A 6,399-nucleotide genomic window follows, 5' to 3' on the forward strand; every position below is an offset into this window, starting at 1 on the left:
AGGAATCTTCACAATACCATGCTCAGTTGGAGGGTCTACAGTGGCCAAGCACTATACGATCTTGGGGCGAATATAAACGTAATGCCACTATCAATCTTCAAATGATTGAATAGTGGCAAACTCATGCCCATGACAGAAACTCTCCTACTTGCAGACAGAACCTGAGTACATCTTTAAGGATAGTTGAAAAATGCCAAAATCTCAATTGATAAATTCATCTTGTCAGCAGACTTTCTCATTTTGGATTATAAAGCAGACGAAGATACGACCATCATATTGGGACGACCATTCCTTTCGACCGGTCGCGGTCAAATTGAGTGCGCAAGGGGGAGATTACGATGAACATTAATGGGGAAAAGCTCCAGATTAAGGCAGACAAGATTCCAGAGGACAAAGAAAAGAAGAAAAAACCGCCGTGGACGTGAAAAGCCTAGCTTGGAATAAGCAGTCCCTGAGTTACTATATGACTCAACCTCATCAGGGATGCAATCCTTTTGAAATATCCTTTTTCTACATCAATACTTCATGAAGTTTTATCATCTTGTTATTATCTATTATCGCATATCTATTTCTTTATCTAAAAAAAAAAAAAAAACAATCATGCTAAACGATAGCGGTGAGCGATTTTGTTAACTTTGTTTTTTTGTAATGTTTGATCCTCTCGATGTTTTTCTTGCAATGATCGAGTTACACGATTGCGAAGGCACTACACGAAGATGCAATTACTTTATTCCGTCACCGCAATCCAAAGAAGGAAGATTGCCACAAAGCAGGATGTGTCAATAAACAATGCAGGCGACAGTGCAAATTTGGGGGTTGTATTCTTCATTGACTTTATTCCAAGTTCTGCACTATCGCATCGCATTTTAATTTTGAAAGTTTTATCACCGCATCCTTTTTTATTACTGCAATCATTTAACATTGATAAATTTAGTAAGTCACCGCATGCTTTCCCTGTGCCAATCATGATTTCAATGATGAAACACATGCTTCTATTTTCTCATATATACTAGAGTCAACTTAATTTTAGGATAGTCACCTCATGAAATATTTTTAGAAGTTAGTGGTCTGCTAGCTTTCTTTCAAACTGACTCTTTATGTAGCTTCCTAAAAACATCACATGACTTCTTTCAATCTTTTGGCAATGAGAACATTGCCGCATTTTAAATTTAGAGGTGAGGTATTTATTTTCAACCTTGCTATTTTTATCTAAAAAAACAAAAAAAAAGGAAAAAATTTTGAGAATAACAACTCCACTGTCAACACAATAGGGAAACCCATGTTGATAAGAGTTAAGTTGTGAAGGGCACTTATCCGTAATTGGATGTCTGCATGACACACATGGGGGCAAGCCAAAATGAAAGAAAGTCGCCAGGATCAACGCATAAATAAATGACCGCAACTTCGCTGCCAAGTAGGTATGAGTTTATTCTGAGAAAGAGCGCCTTGCTTGTAGTTAGATGTCCGCATGACACATGTGGGGGCAAGCCAAAACGAAGGCGAGGCACTTGGATCAGCGCAAGGTCAGAAAAAAATAACAATGTAAAAAATATTCAAGGATAAAAAATTAGTTAACACCCCAAAAAAAAGTTTTTTTTTTTTTAAAAATAAATCTTGGAATCTAGTAAAGTCTTTTTGAAGGTTAAACTTGCGGTCCTTAGGTATTAGAAATATTTTAAGAAGAGACTTGAATAAGAATTAAGGAAATTTTGGTGTATAGGATTTGAATGAAGTATCCTTGAGAGATATAGGAAAAGAGATTGCGATCGACTTTCTAAAGGAAATCTTTAGCTTATGCTTAAGGACAAGTATTGTTTAAATTTGGGGGTGTGATAACGGGCATAAATGCACGTTATTATAGTGCTAAGTTATTAAACAATGAAGGTTTTCGTTGATAAAATATGATAGATTGCATCCAAAAAGCATTAAGTTCATAACATTGCGGTCGCATGCGTTCATCGTATAGAAACAGTTAACTTTTGTATTTTTGTGCAGAATATGCGTTGACGCAAAGCGAAAAGTGCGATCACAAGAAAGCAACAGACGGGTGCAGCTTACCGCAAGGCTTTGCAGTGATTTGTGCTCGCAAAGATCTGCTCAAGAAGGAATTTCGCATAGAGCCGTTGCATGGTCGCATTTGGGTGAAAAGCACAATTAATCACGATGGGAAAGAAAGCTGATGACGGTCGAGTCCGAATTAAGTTGACAAGCTACTAACGATAACAAGTACACTCAGCTTTTCGGTGACAAATATTCGGTGCATCAGTCAGAGAATTAAAGCCATCCCATCTGTGCATTCATAAGAGAGAAGTCACCTTTCACCCTGAAGCTCTATAAATACCAATGGCAACCTTCAGCAAAGGAGTCAGACAGTTCAGATAGTTAGAGAATTCTTCTTTAGACAGATTAGCTTTGTTCTTAGGTTTTCTTTTATTTTAAGGTGGAAGCGAGAGAAACGAGATTGTGCCAGTAGATCATTCCGGTGAACTTGGAAGAGTGCCGGAAGCTTCAAGATCAGAGAGAGGGCCAGCTCATGCAGAAGCAGAAATATCTCTTGAACAGGATAGAGTTGACAATGTAAAAGCATTGGGAAGCAAGGGATTACTACTAGGCTCTCTATCCTTATCTTCCATTGTCATTTTACATTTAAACTCATCTATAGAAATCAAATTTACTTCTCTATATCTGTTCACTTTCTGTTTATTACACATGAGTAGCTAAATCTGTCGAATGGGTTCCGAAGCACTTAGCTAGTATAACTGGGAATCTTTATTTTATGCGATTATCTTGTATTATATATGCATTATTTATCCAGTAGGGATACTTGGGAGAGTAGTCTACGGACAGGATCTAGGCTTGGAAAAGCCAGGTTAGAATCTAGGCCCGGGAGAGTCAGATTAGAATGCATAATTAAGAGATAGGAGCTTAGGAACAAGCACTGTTTGCTATTAACGCATCGCATGCATCCTAGAGATAGATATGATTGTGTGCAGTCACATTGTCTTTGTGTGCATTTTGCATCATCGCATAGGAAAAGAGTAGAGACTTAGGAGTAAGCTCTATGGACATTGTTTCATTCAATACATGCGTCTTAGAACTAGGAGCACCACATTTGCATTGGAAAATGATCTACTGTCGCCTGAGTGTAGTATGATCGCATAGTTTGACGCATTCCCGGGAAACGCTAGCGAAAGACCTTCTCAACCCGTTCCTCCGTATACTCAGTGTATCTACCGCATAATCGAACTTTTCTCAAATCCACTGCATTTGTTTATTTTATTACCGCATACAACAACCCAAACAACTATTTAATTTATTTGGTTACCGCAAAGTCTTCTTAGAAATTATCACCGCACACCATAGTCACTGAATTCGACCCTGGACTTACCAGGAAACTCAACGGGGTTTATACTTGGATTCTGCTAAGAAAACTTGTTACTCAACGCATTTCCATCACTGCATCTCATTCCATAACTTCACCACATAAAATAATGCATCAAGTTTTCATCTCATTCAGCCTTCGTTGTGGCTCAATTGATCTAGTCTTCCCTTCTTCTAGCCTGATTTTGTGCATGCAGTAAGATGGGCTGATGCCACGATTGTCAGCCAGCGTTCATCCTATTGCCCGCATGTGCTTTTGCAGCATCTGCAAAAGAGAATATTTGTTAGGCTCGGGAAGGTTTGCTGAAATAATTACAGGTAAGGTGTTGTTTAATCCAAGAAAAGCATATTTAAGGTGGTTAGGTAACAGTTTTAGTTCTAGTTCTGATGGTTTTTTTAATGATGGACGCGTTGGCTTCGTCTGTCTCTCACTCAGACTTGTCGCTTCTTTTTCAGGCAACTCTATTTTGTCCAGTTGATATTCTTCATTATCCAGAACTTTAATGCGTTTAACACATTAAATTTCACTTCCAAATTGTCTACGCGCATGGTAAGTTCTCCGTTGTGCACGTCTATTAATCCTTTCCCAATGGCAAGAAAGAGTCATCCAAGAATGATTGGTACATCCCTGTTTGCTTCATAGTCTAGGATGATGAAATCCGTTGAGAATATGAATTTGTCAACTTTCACCAGAACATCCTCAACCTTTCCTTCAGGGTATGTGATCGTCCTATCAGCACGTTGAAGTTTTACAGAAGTGGGTTATGCTTTTTGGATGCAATCTAACATATTTTATCAATGCAAGCCTTCATTGTTTAATAACTTAGCACTGTAATAACGTGCATTTCTGCCCGTTATCAACTTCGTTTTGGCTTGCCCCCACAGGTGTCATGCGAGCATCAACCTATAGCTAAGTGCTTGTTCCAATTTTTAACTCATGCCAATTTGAGGTTTTCTTTTAGAGTATTGACAGAAGAGTTTGCATTTAACATCTTTATATTTTGTTTCCTTTCTTTTTGATGTACTCGATGAATGCGTCTTAACTCGAATTTCCCTCACCCCCAAATTTTGGAGATCAGCTAAATCCTCATTGCTAAAAGAGAAACAAAATTTCGAAAAGGCTTTGAGAATTTCGAAAGGAATTTTGATTTAGAGCTTCCATGCGTTAGAAAGAAAACATGTAGACTTTTTAGAAAAGTTCAGACTTTGTTGATTTTCCTAACGCCTACTCTGTACTTATAAATTTAATATTACTAAATCATTGAGGTAAAACAACACACAAGACGAGAAAAATAGCTAAAGAACAAAAAAGGTATGCTAAGGACAAACGCAAGGATGAAAAATGAAAGAAATTTCATTCATTTCATTGGATAACTCAGTAACAGAATAAAACAAACATAACAAACAAATACAAAAGATCAATAAATAAAACAAAGTAACCAACACCCCAAAATTTATTGTGCTAGTGCATCATCCCTGCGTTCTTCTGCAGGGTCTTCACCCATGAAGCGCAGAGGGTTCCTTAGGTGGGTAGGTAGCGGTGGCAAGGCAAACATTCCAACCAAGACCCGTTTAATATATTGCATTGTATAGACGAACTGGTCCTGCATTCTTTTTGTTTGCTGCGGCATATAATCCCTTAGAACCCTATTTTGCTGTTGAAGTGTTTCAATAGACACAACCAGTGGTTTGAGTTGATCGCTGATGAAAGTTTTTAACTCGTCAAGTTCAATGCGTGGTTGTGCCGGTGTTGGCTCTTCGGCTCTTTCAATTGGGTCTTCAAAATTTCCTATGTTGCTTGTCCCTAACCCAGATGGTTCAAAAATAATTGGAGGAGGTACAAAAGTTGGAGTTGGAGCTGGTAAAGGAGAAGGAAAGGGAATAGGGATTTCTTGATCTAAATTGGTAGTCTCGTGCTGCGTTGGATCAAGAATCCCTTCTTGCGGGGTCAAAAGTGAGTTTAGGAGAGGGATGTTTAAGTCTGGTCGTGCTTCTTCATCAGTAAACGCATGCTTCACTTCGTAATCTTCATTTTTTGAAGCCTCATCGCTGTATTCAATTACCTGGATGCGTCTTCTTTTGGGGGCGTGTTGAAAGGGTCGAAGTTTTACTGCCGCGTCCTTGCGAGGTAGGGCAGGCTGGTGTGGCGAACCGCGAAGCAGACGCTTGATTAACTTGATATCCATCAGACCATCGATTTCTTCATAATCATCCCCAGAGGGATGCCCCCGCGTCCACACAGCGTACAGATCAACCAAGGAAAGTAAAGTTGTCCTCGTGGTTTTGCTTTAATGGCTTTGATCTAGTCCATGATTATCCTCCCTACGTCTTGAGGAATGCGCTGCATGATGCAATAAGTGGCCAGGACGCGTTCTCTTGATACTGTTTCATCATGCAATATAGGCATGATACTTTTCTTAATCAAGTATAACCATAAGTTTGCGTATGGTTTCAGATTCCTGGAAGCTAAGATCATTACTCCACTTCTTGATGTTTGCCATGTGCTTCCAGGTTTGGCCACTAATCTTAACGCATCTTCTATCTGGCTTGAAGTTAGATGTTCCAAGATGCGATTTCCCTCTGCATCCAAGTTTCTTGCGATATTGAACACTTCATTAATTTTTTCGGTTGAGAAGCGCACCAAAAAACCATCAACGAACGCCGTATTTTTCTTCAAATCAAACTACAATAAAATTGGCGGGTAAGGTTGGGCCAAATCCTTGTGTGCCCAATGCATAGTTGACCCTAGTGCATTGTGTCCACAGTTTCGGTTATATATGACGACAATGGGTTAAGTTCGGGGAAGAAGCCCTTCTCGGTAAGGATGTCACTAAATTGGCGCTTCCTCCCATTGGTCTTTTTAGGTAACATGGAAGTTACCTTGCATTTGCCCGCCTCATGTGCTTTGGCTTCTTGAGCCAGCTCCCTTAATTCATTTTCCAATTCTTTTTGGAGGGCAGACTTCCTTCGCCTCTGTCGTGTAGGCTGGTACCCCTTCAATTCCTTTTCCAACACTCT

Source organism: Benincasa hispida, chromosome 5, assembly GCF_009727055.1.
Source record: "Benincasa hispida cultivar B227 chromosome 5, ASM972705v1, whole genome shotgun sequence".
NCBI lineage: Eukaryota > Viridiplantae > Streptophyta > Magnoliopsida > Cucurbitales > Cucurbitaceae > Benincasa > Benincasa hispida.